The sequence below is a fragment of the Apium graveolens genome, chromosome 9, assembly GCF_009905375.1.
Source record: "Apium graveolens cultivar Ventura chromosome 9, ASM990537v1, whole genome shotgun sequence".
Classification (NCBI taxonomy): Eukaryota; Viridiplantae; Streptophyta; class Magnoliopsida; order Apiales; family Apiaceae; genus Apium; species Apium graveolens.
Window position 1 is genome coordinate 273,711,349 of NC_133655.1, and position 16,117 is coordinate 273,727,465.

At 42.5% G+C, this 16,117-nt stretch overlaps 1 pseudogene; it reads right to left on the reverse strand.

Annotated features, from left to right (window-relative positions):
• Positions 1-43: 43 nt before the first annotated feature.
• LOC141682965 (flavonoid 3'-monooxygenase CYP75B137-like) lies at positions 44-15,742 on the reverse strand (annotated as a pseudogene).
• Positions 15,743-16,117: the final 375 nt, after the last annotated feature.

The window sequence follows — 16,117 nt, forward strand, 5'->3', positions numbered from 1 at the left end:
TCTCGAATTGTTAATTTTGTATTGTAGAAGAGGAGTGGGGATATTCTGTATTCAACATGACATAAGTTTAGAGTGCTTGCCCGGTGCTGAAATACAAATGTTTTTTTTATAGTTAATCACACACACACGTCTGTGCCAGGAGTCGAATTCCCGCAAGGGGACACGAGCTCAACCACTGCACCAACACTTTGTTGGCGCTTAATGTTGGCGCTTAAATACAAATGTTGCACGATGCATAATCTTTTCTAACAGTTTTCATCTATCGTCTTATTTTACAAGTCACTAAATTTTGCTTTTGATCTCAAACATCATCTACTGAAATTTGTGCAGTACTTGTAGTATTTTGAATCTGATAAAACAACCGCTTATACTCAGAATATATCTTACTTTAGTTACTGGTAGAACTTGGGATTAGACAGCCTTGGAGATGGAATAAGAACAAGAGGTACCGTCTTCTTCAACACAATCCCAAACTTCTCCGACAAATCTAACTTCTGTCCTTGGGGGAGCTCCCAGTCAAATGAATGCAGCAGCGATGCAAGTGAAAACAAGAACATTGTTTCAGCCATAGCAATCCCTGCACACATTCTTCGTCCTGACCCGAATGGGAGATAATTGTTGGGAAATCACAGATATATATATATATATATATATATATGCGTTTTGTTAACAAAATGTAATGTAGCTGAGAAGACAAAACAGTATTTGTCCAACTGACGTATTTTATTTATGAAGCAACACTTACATATATAGAATTCATAAGCAAAGAAAAAACTAACTGAAAAATAGAGAACTAAACTGACTCCTACAAACTCTCCATGACTAGAACGTTATTCCACCATTTGTCCTACTAACTAGCAACTACTTGACACCTGATCCTTTCAGCTGAAAACTCGGTCTAACCAGAGTGAATAAAACAAATAAATATAAATAAAACATAATTCAAACGTTTAGATTAAAAACCAACAAATTTCCCCCGTAATCTAAACTTATTCCAGCAGCTCCTTGATGCCCAGAAGTTTACGCATCCTCTCGAATTTCACCACTGCAAGAGCCTTAGTTAGAGAATCTGCTCGCTGCATGTCCGTATTCACATGCTTGACAATGATTTCTCCCTTTTCAACGCATTCCCGGATGAAATGATATCGTATATCTATGTGCTTGCTGCGTCCGTGAAATATAGGATTCTTAGCTAAATCGATAGCGGACTTGTTGTCCAAGTAGATTACTACAGGACTGATAAACTCACCTGTAATCTGAGCCAACAATTTTCGTAGCCAAATGGCTTGGCAGGCTGCTGCAGTAGCAGCCATAAACTCCGCTTCGCAAGATGACAGAGCCACACACTTCTGTTTTTGTGAAACCCAGGTTATCAAGCTTTCATCCAAATAAAACACCATCCCAGTGGTACTCTTCCTATCTTCGACTTGTCCTGCCAAATCACTGTCACTATAGCCTGTCAACACATTGTTGCCACTGTTTCTTGTGTACACGAGACCATAATTCAAGGTACCCTTGATATAACGCAGGACCCTTTTTGCAGCATTAAGATGCATTACCGTAGGTGTTTCCATGTACCTGCTGATTATACCGACAGAAAACGCGATATCTGGTCGTGTATGGACCAAGTATCGTAAACCTCCAACCAAGCTTTTAAACTGTGTTGTATCGACCAATTTCCCACCTTCATCTTTGCCAATGTTTTCTTTTGGATCCATTGGGAATTTGGTTGCGTTGCATTCACTCATGCCAGCTTTCTCCAAAATCTTCTTGGCATAATTAGTTTGCCTTAACTCAATACATCCCTTGCTTTGTCTGACTTCTATACCCAAATAATAAGAAAGCTTTCCCAGATTGCTCATCTCAAACCTCTCATTCATTCTTTTCTTGAACTCGTTTATCATTCCAACACTAGAACCGGTCACAAGTAAATCATCTACATATACTCCGACGATTAGAGTTTCCCCATTGCTTTTATTCGTGTAAACTGCATGCTCGTATGGACATCTCTCGAAACCCAGCTCTTCCAGGCAGCTATTTAGCTTTGCGTACCATGCTCGAGGCGCCTGCCTCAAACCATATAGGGCCTTCACAAGTCTGTACACTAAGTTCTCCTTTCCTGCCTTGACAAAACCTTCGGGTTGTGAAACGTAGACCTCTTCTCGAAGCTCTCCATTCAAAAATGCAGTTTTTACATCGAGGTGATGAACCTCCCATCCGTTCTTCGCAGCAAGAGCAAGTAGTAGTCTCACAGTTTCTAGCCGAGTCACCGGGGCGAAGATTTCTTCAAAATCAACTCCCTGCTTCTGAACGTACCCTTTAGCCACGATCCTCGCCTTATATTTTTGAATTTTCCCGTCTGCATTTCTTTTAACCTTGTACACCCACTTCAAACCAATGACCTTGTGCCCAGATGGCAATGTGGTAAGTTTCCAGGTTCCATTGCGATTGACAGCCTCTATTTCCCTTGCCATTGCCTCTCTCCAGTTCTGCTCCTTTTCAGCTTCTTTGTAATTTACAGGTTCGTCCACCCCCATGAGAAACAGCTCTTCGTCTTCAAGAACAACTTCTTCCGTATTAGCATAAATGTCATCAAGTGATCTGAGATTCCTTGGTTCGCTGCTCGTGTCAGAGTCTGTCATTGATGCTATGGAGCTTGAGTGTTGAGTCGATTCTCGAGAGTCCATTGAGTCTGCATTTGTGGATTCTGAATGAGATTCATTTTCACTCTCAGACTCGAACACCATATCTGAACCAGCTCCAGAAGTGTTTTCCTCCACTGTAGGTGCACTTCCTCCAAATACCGTGAATGTTCTAGTCTCAACTGTTTCTGGATATGCATCGGACTCCCATGACCAACGTTTCTTTTCATCGAATGTTACATTTCTACTAACATGTACCACTTTGTTTACAGGGTCGTACAACCTGTAAGCTTTGGTACCAGATTCCTTTCCAAGATAAATTACTGGCTTGCTGCGATCTCCTAGTTTCTTCACCTGAACACTTGGTAACTTCATGTAACCCAGGCAGCCAAAAACACGCAAATGCTCAATATTGGGCTTCACTTTTGACCAAGCTTCGTACGGAGTTACATCAGACACTGCTCTCGTAGGTAATCGATTCAAAATGTAAATTGAATGCCGAATGGCTTCACCCCAAAAGTGATTTGGCAGTTGTGCTTCCTTCAATAAGCTACGGGCCATCTCCACCATTGTTCTGTTTCTTCTTTCCACGATGCCATTTTGTTGCGGCGAGTATGGGGCGGTGTATTGTCTCTCGATGCCTTCCTCTTCACAATAATTCACAAATTCCTTTGAACAGAACTCACCTCCTCTATCTGTTCTAAATGCTCTGATCTTTCTCTCCGGACAATTTTCAACTTTTGCTCTGAATTTCTTGAAGACTGAAAAGGCTTCATCTTTTGATTTTAGAAAGTAAGCCCACATGACTCTGCTAAAATCATCAACCAACAAAAATATATATTTGTTACCTGCAGTCGTAGTTGGCGAGATGGGACCACATAAATCTCCATAAATCAACTCCAGCTCCTTCTTTGTGTTGTAATTTGACTGTGACGGAAAGCTTTTCCTGGCCTGTTTTGACATAAGACACCCTGCACACACATCCTTGAGGAAACATAGCTTTGGCAACCCATGCACCATCTTCATGTTCTCCATCAGCTTTAAGGCCTTGAAGTTTACATGTCCCAATCGAGAATGCCACAGCCAGGTGTCTTCTTCCGCTTTTGACAACATACAATGTGATTCACCGTCTTCTAGAATGATTTTGTACAACCTGTTTTGAGTTCTTTTCACTTTCATAAGTAGAGTTCCACATGCGTCACGTACCCACAAGTAATCCCCACTAATTGTCACCTTGTTCCCTTCCTCTGCTAACTGCCCAATGCTGATTATGTTACTGCAGAGGGATGGGATGTAGTACACGTGACGTAGGGTTCGTTCCTCTCCAGTTTTTCCTCTGACCACCACTGATCCTCTTCCCTTGATGTGGACAACCGATCCGTCTCCGAACTTGACTTGTCCAGTTACCTTCTCGTTCAGTACCCTGAATTTCGAACGTTGACCCGTCATGTGATTACTAGCTCCGTTGTCCAGGTACCATAGGTTGGACTTCATCTGATTTCTTTCGGCTTCTTGACTCAATTTTGGAGACACTCTTTCCTCGGTTATGAGAACCACCTTCTCATTTTCATCCTCAAGTTCATTCAATAACAGTGCAGGTTCATCATCGGGAAGTTGTGCTATGTTAACCTCTTCCTTGTTGTCCCTGTCTCGTTTTGGTCTCCTGCAATCTGCTGCAAAATGCCCGAGTAGGTTGCAGTTAAAACATCTTGCACGACTCCTGTCCCTTACACCTCGATTATTATCTCTTGCTCGCACCTTTTGATCGAGTCCACCCCGATTCGAGCGTTTGTTCCATTCATCACGAGTGAGCAACAATTTGCTCTCCTCATTTTCTTTCTTCATCCATTCCTCTTCCGTAAGAAGCAACTGACTTCCATTTCCTTCACTTGGTCCTCGCATCCTCTCCTCATGAGCCTTCAAAGAACCAACAGTTTCTTCGAAAGTCATTGTTTCCAGATTTCCGAACTGCTCAATTGTGGAAGCAATCTGCAAGAATTTCGGAGGTACAGCTCTTAATAATTTCTTTACCACGTATGACTCAGCAACAACTTCTCCCAATGCACGAATGTTTGTCACCAAGGCTGTGATTTTCAGACAAAAATCGTCTAAAGAATCTGTATCTTTCATGTTCATTGCTTCGAATTCCGCCTTGAGGGTCTGAACTTTTGCACTTTTGACATGTTCAGCACCTTGGCTCATTACTTTAATTGCTTCCCACGCTGCTTTGGCAGTTTCCTTATCTGCAAGCGATAAAAGAATGTCTTCTGGAATGCTTTGATAGATAGCAGCCAAGGCGAGCTTGTCTATCTTTTCTTCTACCACCCCATTGGGATCCTTGGGTTCCACTGCATCCCAGACGCCATTGGCCTGCATGTACACCTTCATCTTCATCGCCCATGCTGTATAATTCGTTCTCGTCAACATGGGATAATTCAAACTCACTGTACCGTCTTTGTTTCTTCCTGGCTCCATTGTTGTTGTTGTCTTTGGCATATATTTGGGCATCAGCCACTCAATCAATTTACTAATGCTCTGATACCAGATTGTTGGGAAATCACAGATATATATATATATATGCGTTTTGTTAACAAAATGTAATGTAGCTGAGAAGACAAAACAGTATTTGTCCAACTGACGTATTTTATTTATGAAGCAACACTTACATATATAGAATTCATAAGCAAAGAAAAAACTAACTGAAAAATAGAGAACTAAACTGACTCCTACAAACTCTCCATGACTAGAACGTTATTCCACCATTTGTCCTACTAACTAGCAACTACTTGACACCTGATCCTTTCAGCTGAAAACTCGGTCTAACCAGAGTGAATAAAACAAATAAATATAAATAAAACATAATTCAAACGTTTAGATTAAAAACCAACAATAATCAAAATCCTTGCCACTTTGATCCCGTTGACCATCCAAAAATCTCTCAGGAATAAATTCTAGTGGCTTGTCCCAAATGCTAGGATCACGGTGTATCGACCATACATTTATAAGAACACGAGATCCTTCGGGAACTGTGTAACCACCAACAACACATGTCTCACTTGGACAATGAGGCACCAAGAGTGGTAAAACAGGATGTAAGTTAGCTTGGGAAGGTGACATTCTTCTACCAAGTTATTTTTCCCCACAACAATTTCCAGCTCATCTTGCACTTTTTGGATTATTTGTGGCTTATTCATCATCTCAGCCAACGCAAATTCCACTGTGTTAGAAGTTGTTTCAGTCCCACCAAGCACCATATCCTGTTTCAGAACTGTTATGGATAAAAAATCAAGGTTATTACTTGCTGTATTTAATACTAAGATTCGGGAGCTCAAGGCCTTTAATGGCTGCTCTCGTGTTTCGTGACTCGATCTGCCTTTACGAGATGCCTACGTATCTCTGTGAATTAGAGAATCAAGCCAAAAAACGTAGTTCTGATTTGTGGGGTGAGGCCCCTTATATAGATGTTGGGAGTCCTTGAATTGGACTTGGTATAGGAGACTTGGTGGGCAAGTCTCATAGTTAGAATGGACTTTGGAGTCCTAGATAGTAGGAAACTGATTCCTTATCCTTTTAGGTCCCCTTGAGGCTAATCTCCAAGGATTTATATCCTTATCGGGACTCTTTTCAACATCTGTTTTGTCCCTTATTAATTAATTACGAAATTAATTAATAATCAGGGCTTTTGGGCCTTTTTTATTCCATCAGGCCTGATCTGGTCCACCAGGCTTAACCTTTCTGGTCTGAGTATCATATATCTTTTTATTGGGCCTAGCAGCCCACAGCTTGTACAATTAATGCAGTATTTAATAATACAATCATAATTTATTTATCCCTATCATTTGCCCCCCAACTTTTGGGAAACATCGATTAGGTTTCGCAGAAGTTAAGTCTATTCGTTCCCTTACAGGGTTTCATTTTTCCGTAAAGTGTGGAGCGACCTACACATTTACAATGAATTTTCCCTTTTATTCAGGAATTATCTTAATTTCCAGGAATTTTTCCCTTATTTCCGGGATTCTTCCCTTATTTTCTGGATTTTTCCCTAATTTTCTGGGATTTTCCCTAATTTCTGGGATTTTCCCTAATTTTCTGGGATTTTCCCTAATTTTCTAGGATTTTCCCTAATTTTCTGGGATTTTTCCCTATTTTCTGAAAATATTTAAGGAATTTCTGGATTTTTTCCCTAATTTCTGGGATTTATCCTTAATTTTCTGGATTTATTCCTTATTTCTGAAAATATTAACATTTTTCAGAAAATATTTAAGGAATTTTCTTATTTTTCTAATTAAATGATCAGAAAAACAGAATTTTTGTTGCTCAATACATCCTAGGCTTGTTGATCCACGCCTAGGAGACAGTTTCCTAACAACGTCTAGGAAACTTGCGTCCTGGGCGTTGTTGGAGGCTGATGCTTCCTGGGCGTTGTTGATCCACGCCTAGGAGACGGTTTCCTAACAACGTCTAGGAAAACTTGCGTCCTGGGCGTTGTTGGAGGCTGATGCTTCCTGGGCGTTGTTGATCCACGCCTAGGAGACGGTTTCCTAACAACGTCTAGGAAACTTGCGTCCTGGGCGTTGTTTAAGACAGATGCTTTCATAGATCCTAGACGTTGTGCACCCACGCCTAGGAGACAGTTTTCTAACAACGTCTAGGAAACTTGCGTCCTGGGCGTTGTTGAAGACAGATGCTTTCATAGATCCTAGACGTTGTGCACCCACGCCTAGGAGACGGTTTTCTAACAACGTCTAGGAAACTTGCGTCCTGGGCGTTGTTGAAGACAGATGCTTTCATAGATCCTAGACGTTGTGCACCCACGCCTAGGAGACGGTTTTCTAACAACGTCTAGGAAACTTGTGTCCTGGGCGTTGTTGAATACAGATGCTTCCTGGGCGTTGTTGTACCACGCCTAGGAGCCACACTTCTAACAACGGCTAGGGACGATGTATCCTGAGCGTTGTTGGGGACAAATGCTTCATGGGCGTTGTTGTACCACGCCTAGGAGCCACACTTCTAACAACGGCTAGGGACGATGCATCCTGAGCGTTGTTGAGGCTGTTCGAGCCTTGATTCATTCATTGAACTTTGATTTTAAATCTTTTCAAAATTCAAATCTTATGGGCTTCCCGCCTTTTTCTTAGGCCCAGGCCCGTTTGTGCATCTTTGAGCTCCTCTATATAAGAGGTGGAGTGTGAGTTCATTTCTCACACTTCACTTTCACAAAAATTTCTAAATTTCAACTCTGCAATTAGTCTCTTAAGAATCGCCACCTCCAAGCGATTTCCGGCTTTCTACTCCGCCGCTTTCTGGGCTTATTTTGAAGATTCCGTCTGAATCTTCATCTTCTTTACTTACTTTCAAGAGCTTCCTGGGTTTTTGTCTTCATCCATGGCGGATTCCGATTCATCTCACTCCCATGTCCCCCAAGCTGTTGCCCGTCCCTCTAGGGCCAGCCGAGGTAAAAAATCTCTTGTACATTCCTCAGTTATTTCTCTTAGGGATCTTTTAACCGAATTTGGGCAAGCCTTTCCTAACATGTTACACTTAGATGCATATAATTATCCTTCTAGATTTGGTCCAGATCAAGTAGGTACCATAGCCCGCCTTTTTGGCATTTCTCACCCTTATAGGGCCGAGGCTCCAGGACCAAATGATAGGGTCTGCTACCCAAAACCTGGGGCCATTCGGGTCTATAAGGAAACCTTCTATGCTGGTTTTCGCCTACCTCCTCATCCTTTTGTTTTTCGCCTTTTGGCTGAGGCCCGAGTCTGTCCGACCCAACTCACACCCAACTCTTGGCGTTTTATTCACTGTTATATGGCCCAATCTCGTAAACACGGTTTTGAGCCAAACGTTTGTGTCTTTCGTTATTTATTTAAATTTGTAAATGCTTCTGAGGACCAAGGATGGGTCAAAATAGTTCATAGATCCTTGGCTCGTTCCTGCTTTATTTCTGGCACCAATCCCGACTCGTATCCAACATGGAAGAGTGAGTGGTTTTATATATTTCTGGATTCCGAGGAGGGTTGAGACCATTTTTTCAGGCCCAACTTCTCAAAAAGTATAGACGGGTCTTTAAGAGACCTAAAATTGGGGATAGATGAGGATGCGGCCATCAAGGCCATTACTGCTGATAACTTGCACCATTGCGCTCTCATCCTTTCAGAGGGTAATTTACAAGGTTTAGGTCTAAGTGACCTTGGTCCCGAGGGTATTTCTTTCCCCTTTTTGTTCCATTTCCTCCATTCTCTATTTGTCCTTTTTCTTACGTGCTCGTATTTGCCTGCAGCTAGGGCCGCTTTGGACACGATCTTCAAGAAGCGGGAGGCCCGTGCCGCCAAGGGCTCTGCTGTTGAGAGCCACCGCGACAAGCGGGTTAGGATTGGTGACGACCCTTCAGTCACGGTTCAGGAGGCCGTCCCTACTTTTTTATCCCAGAGGCCTCCTAGCCTTGATGAAGATAACTCTCCCTTCACCGTCACTTGGGGCCTTCAGAGGAGGGACACGGTGGTAGGGAGTTCCGAGGCTGCCGCCGTTTGGTCTCAGAGTGTGATCACGCCTCGTGACAGGGCTGAGATCGTCGAGTCTTCTGATGACCTACAGATTGAACGTCTGGGTGCTCAGGCCGTGGCTTCTGTAAGCCTCTTCCTTTTTTAACTGTTTTTTTTTGTTTATTATTACTTACTGTACTTTGATATGTTCGTGCAGATGAATACCTATCTCCAGGCTGCCCTTCACAATTTGAAGGATGTGAGGACCAGCCTAACTATTGCTGAGAGGGACAGGGATAGGTACCTCAAGGCTTCCGAGGCCAACTTCACTCGTTTTCGTGAGGTAGAGAAGGAGCTGGCGGACGAGAAGGAGAAAGTTCGTAAGCTGGAGCTGGATGCTCAAAGGGCCCGAGCTGAGGTGATAGCTGAGTATAAGGCATCTCAGGACTTTCAGGATGTCCTAAATGCTGAGTACGATGCTAACTTCCCGGAGACCTTTTCTAGCTGTTGGGAGCAGATAGTAGAGGAGATTGGGAAGAAGATTCCGGAGGTGACTCTTACTGCCTATCCAGTCCCTGATATTCCTGGGAAAGAGCCTCTTCTTGATGATATCCCTCTTTCTCCTATTCTTGCTTCTTCTGCTGAGGCCGAAGCTGTTTCTCCTCGAGGTGCTGATCATGTTCCAGTTCCTTCTTCTGCTGCCAATGAAGGAAACATCGATGATGACTTCTTCAAGGATCTTTGAGTATTTTGTTTTTCTTGTTTGGCCCATTGTGGCTTTCTATGTATTGACTTAATCGCATTCAGAACTTATTACCCTTCGGGGCTTGTATTCTATATGTTGCTTTTCTTGCTTCTTTCTATTTTGACTTTACAATCTTAATATGCATTTGAATCTTAAACATCCTTAGATTGAAATAATTTCAAACTCTTTAATATGAAGTCTGGTTTTTCAAAACCTTACATAGCATGGGTTCGACCCTAATTAATAATAACTAGACAAAGTAAATTCTACTGAAATATAAAATCCTACGCAAGCAAAGCTTCAAGGTGCTTTTAAACCTACTTGTCATAATGACAAGTGAGAATCGTACTTCGCCTATCTTACACATAGTAAACCTTCAGGTTTTGTGCGTGCCAGGTCCTCGGGACTTCAAAACCATCCATAGTTTCCAGCTTGTAGGTTCCTCTACCCTGAACGCTCTTGACTCTGTACGGCCCTTCCCAATTTGGGGCTAGCTTTCCTTTCTGTCCGACACCAGAAGCCTCTATTTTCCTCAAGACTAGATCGCCTTGTTTAAAAAACCTTTCTTTAACCCTTAGGTTGTAGTAGAATGAAGCCTTTTTCTGATATTCTACTACCTTTGCATGTGCCGTATCTCGCACTTCATCGATCAGATCCAGGGCTAACCTCTGCCCTTCCTCATTTTCTTCTGCATTGAAAGCCTGAATCCTTGGAGAGGAATGTGATATCTCTATTGGAACTACTGCTTCTGCCCCATACGCCAACATGAAGGGAGTTGCTCCTGTCGTAACTCTACAGGTAGTCCTATAGGCCCATAATATGGGAAGTATCTCATCCACCCAATTATTTCTTGACTTCTCGATCCTTTTCTTTAATCCATCCAGGATTATTCGATTTGCTACTTCTGCTTGCCCATTAGCTTGTGGGTGAGCCACAGAGGTGAACCGTAACTCAATTTCATTTTCTTCACAATACTTCTTGAATTCCTCGTTGTTGAATTGTGTTCCATTGTCAGTGACGAGGATACGGGGAATTCCATATCGGCACATAATGTTTTCCCACAGGAATTGTGCAACCTGTTTAGTTGTGATTTTGGCCAAGGGTTTGGCTTCAATCCACTTAGTGAAATAATCAATGGCTACAATCAGAAACTTCCTTTGTGCTGTGGCCATAGGGAAAGGCCCTAGAATATCCATCCCCCACATAGCAAAGGGGATTGGGGAGTTGATAGAGGTCAGCATCTCGGGGGGTAGTCTAACAACTGGTGCGTGCTTCTGACAGCGATCACACTTCTTCACATATTCTTTGGCATCAGCCATCATTTCTGGCCAATAGAAGCCTAAACGAGTTATCTTATGAGCCAAGGCCCTGCCCCCCAAGTGTTGTCCACAAATACCTTCATGCACTTCTTCAAGAGCCAAGCGTGCCTCATCGGGCCTGAGACACCTCAAGTAGGGAACCACGAAAGATCTTTTGTAAAGAATCCCATCTATCAAAAGCCAATGTTACTTTTGTCCTGGTCCTCTTCGGGGCTTCTCCAACAATATGCATAACCTCTCTAGTATATGCATTTCTGGAATTTTTGGACAATCCAGCAGCAGTTGGACCTCCAAAGATCGTGTTTATCACAGGCCCTCGAGGTCTCGGCCCTCCATAAATGGTGTTTATAACTGGTCCTCTAGGCTGGGGGTTTCGCCCCTGATCTTCTTGGTCCCTCCTACGATCTTCAAAGTTCTTCCTTCCATTATTATTTCTGTCCCCTCCATCTCCAGTATACTTGTTTAATCTTCCTTTTTGAATCAAAAACTCAATTTCATCTTTCAATTGCCTACACTCATCGGTGTCATGGCCAACATCTTTGTGAAACCTGCAATACTTGCCCTTATCTAGCTTGGCGGGATCAGCCTTCAAGGGCTTAGGCCAGCGAATATCTCTGTCTTTCTCAATCTCCATCAAAATCTGACTTCTGGGAGCATTCAGCTTAGCGTATTCAGTGAACTTTTGCCCAGGTCCTCCCTTCTTGGGGGTTGAATCAGGGTTTTGTTCGGTTCTAGGATATTTGTCCTTAGCGATATACTCCAAATCAGTTTTTCGTTTCTTGCCTCCAGTGGGCTCATTACTTACTACGGTCTTCCTCATACTTTCTTCAACCTTGATATACTTCCCAGCCCTCTCTTGGAGCTGCAACATGCTCTCAGGGGGTCGTTTGGCCAAAGACATCTTGAAAAACTCATCCCTAGTTCCTTGTTGCAGTGCTATCATGGCTACCTTATCATCAAGGTCTGGGACTTTTAAAGCCTCCTTTGTAAAACGATTCAGGTAATCTCTTAAGGATTCCTTAGCTCCCTGCACAAGACACATAAGAGATGCTGAACTTTTCTCATGGACTCTTCCACTGATGAATTGCTTAATAAAAGCCTGACTTAATTCTCTGAATGATCCAATAGAATTTGGGGGTAGGCGACTGTACCATCTTTGAGCCATTCCCGACAGGGTTTGAGGGAAGGCCCGACATTTTATAGCATCATTCACGGGTTGCAGCAGCAGTGCATTAGAGAATGTCCTAACATGATTAGCGGGGTCTCTCGTGCCATCATAGGCTTTGATAGTGGGCATCTTGAATTTCCTTGAGATATGGGCATTCATTATCTCTTCTGTGAAGGGTGGAGTTGGATCATCAGGATCTCCAAGGGGAAGAAGATTGCTTGGATCAGTTCTTGGGACAGCAGCCCTTCTTCTTACCGGACCATCCAGGTCTATGATAGGAGGAGGATTTCTCCCCCTAGGAGGTATGTGGGGTCTGGTGGCTTGGTGAGCCTCCAAATCACGCCTCAGCCTTTGGATTTCAGCCTCATGAGCCCTGATCTTTTCCTGCACTTCTTGGGGATTCGCCCCTGGGGTGCTTTGGGGGCGTTGCCTTCCATCGGCCATTGGCTCTTTTCCAGGACGCCTCCTTCTCGGTGCCACTTCATCATCCGAAGACTCGGAGTCTCTCTCAGTGTATGGACCAGAAAATTCCCGATCCTCAGGGATAGGATCCAAACCTCGTATATAGGGGGGCGACCGCCCTCGTGCTTCGCTTCGCCCAGCATATCCGCTTCCTCCAACCTCAGGGTGAAGGGGCATCCCATAAGGGGGGTTAGTAGTGACAATAGTTGAATATTCATACCCGACGGGTCGAGAATTCACAGGTATATGTATTTGTTGAACTTGAGGATTCGTACCTTGAATCGGGGGAGTTGTCCCTTGTAGCTGGGGTTGAGTTGCCCCTGTCTGGGCTTCCTCCTGAGTAGATGCATAAGTTGAATGAGGAGGAACCTCCACGGTTGATGAAATCACCTGGGTTGTCTCTAATGGTGTTCCTTCCTCTAGAGCTCCAATTGTTCTCCGTGTTCTCGCCATGGTTGTTGTTGTGATTCCCACAGACGGCGCCAAATGTTATGGATAAAAAACCAAGGTTATTACTTGCTGTATTTAATACTAAGATTCGGGAGCTCAAGACCTTTAATGGTTGCTCTCGTGTTTCGTGACTCGATCTGCCTTTACGAGATGCCTACGTATCTCTGTGAATTAGAGAATCAAGCCAAAAAACGTAGTTCTGATTTGTGGGGTGAGGCCCCTTATATAGATGTTGGGAGTCCTTGAATTGGACTTGGTATAGGAGACTTGGTGGGCAAGTCTCATAGTTAGAATGGACTTTGGAGTCCTAGATAGTAGGAAACTGATTCCTTATCCTTTTAGGTCCCCTTGAGGCTAATCTCCAAGGATTTATATCCTTATCGGGACTCTTTTCAACATCTGTTTTGTCCCTTATTAATTAATTACGAAATTAATTAATAATCAGGGCTTTTGGGCCTTTTTTATTCCATCAGGCCTGATCTGGTCCACCAGGCTTAACCTTTCTGGTCTGAGTATCATATATCTTTTTATTGGGCCTAGCAGCCCACAGCTTGTATAATTAATACAGTATTTAATAATACAATCATAATTTATTTATCCCTATCAAGAACCTTGTTAGATATAATTATACTGAATGATAACTTAACGCATGGAGCACATATAGCTCGAATAGTACAATTGATACTCCGTATAAATCATGAACTTTATTAAACTGAATATTTAAAGTCATGCTGTCAGTTAAGTACTTGGTGGAAGGCGGCTTAATAGCAATGATAAATTAGGAATTGCACAGATTTGCAAACTTGAACCTGCAAGCTCCTGGAGAAGAGATCCAGTTACACGGTGTGGTCTATGAGGATGAACTGAATGAAGAGGTGGATACTGATGACTTGTTCGACTTGTTCTAAGTCCAGTTTCTTGAGTATGCTTGAGTCTAGACTCTTATCTGGGAAGTGAGTGATATTAGAGTGGTTTGTGGCAGCTGCTAGTTTTCTTGTTTGCGTGTCTTAGTCTGTTTTGTAGTAGTCTATGTCTTGTTTTTCTGTTTGTGTTCGGGGTTTTCCGTTACTATGTTTCTAACCCTTCTACTACAACTGGAGGTTTTTTTCTTCAATGAATGGGCTTCAAAGAAAAAGGTCCAAGGTAATTTCAATTCTTATCCTAACATGTGTTTGTTGCCCGAGAAAACACTAATCCATATAGTCACAATGCTATTTGAAAGATATGATTAAAATGATATCAGAGATAGATGCAATGGCATATCAGATACAGATGCAGTGCTATTTTTTTTATTAAAAACAATCATGTTACATAATAAGGAGATTGCAGTAAAGCACATACCATGAGCATGGCTTTGAGGTCGGTCATTGTAAATGGCATTTTTGCGTCTTGATTATCTTTTAATTTCAACAAAAACTGTAGAAAATCCTTACTACCTTCTTTTCCATCCATTTCCTGCCTTTGTTTGATCGTAGCCTCAAAAATATCATCAAATTTCTTTGCCGACACCTTCATCTTTTTACGTACCCCTTGAAGGTCAAATCGAGCTAGACCTGGGTAGAAATCAGATATATTAGGCGTCGCCAACATATGAGTAATCTCATTTACCACTAGCCTAAACTCTGCTCCAAGCCCAGCTCTGTCATGCCCCTTGACTGTACCACCCCACATCATACTAGTGACTACATTCATCGAAGTCAAAAACATCTGTTCACCTATATCAACTGGTAACCCAGCCCGGCTGTAGAAATACCCCGTAGTCTGTCTGATCTCCCTTCTTCTAAGATCATAGAAAGAGTCTAATGTACTCTTGCTAAGCATCTCATTCACACACACCCTCCTCAACATTCTCCACTTGGGCCCGTATGGTGTCCACACGATATCCTTGCCACCATAAAAGGCCTCATAGGCTGCAACTGGAACATCACGATTAGCAAAACTGGTGTCTTGGTCTTTGAGCACTTCGCGTGCTAACACAGGTGAATTGATCACGATCCCAACCTTATGGCCTAGCCAGAGTATCACAATCGGACCATAAGTCTTACCAAGGCTAGCAAAATATGTATGGAGCTCAGGGTCAAGGGACAAGAGGTTACCAAATAAAGGCAGGCTTTTGGGGCCTGGTGGCAATGGAGGGCTGATCTTTTTCGACTTGGTGAATCTTAAAGTAATCAAAGAAATGACAAGCAGGGCTGAGGCTGTAACTGTAAGCGCAAAGGCAAAGTCATTTGTGTTGATTATAAGCAACCACCATGACCAAGCATCAGTAAAAGTGATTTTTGTTTGTTGAATCATTTGTTTTAGATATTAGTTTCTAGTTGACAACTGCACAATTAGAGGTGTGTTTCAGATATCAGAGTTTATAAACATAAAAAAGCTGGATGGACTGAAATAGGAAGAATGATATTATCCTAAGAAACTTGGCTAACAAAAAATTAACTATATCACTTCCCCTCGTCCACAAGGATCAACCTTTAACAAGGGGTTGTCAATAGAATGACCATATAACAATGTGACCTCACACATATCTTTCCAAAATTTATTTTTTCAGATAACTATATAAGTTTTTTAAGGTGACGTTTAAGTTTACGGTAATTTGTAAATATGAGATTTTTTTACTATGTTGTCATCTCACAATCTGCAATTCAACTTGAACTTCATGCATTACTTGTGGTTTGTTCATCATCTCGGCCAATGCAACTCCAGTGAGCTCGCCACTTGTAGACCTTCCATTTTTTCCGTCTATATGTTACGATTTAATATCCATGGCAATTTTGGTGGAAGATTAGGGTTTATGTTTCCTTCCATGAAAGTTCTTCATCATGTGTATGAAAAGATTCAAA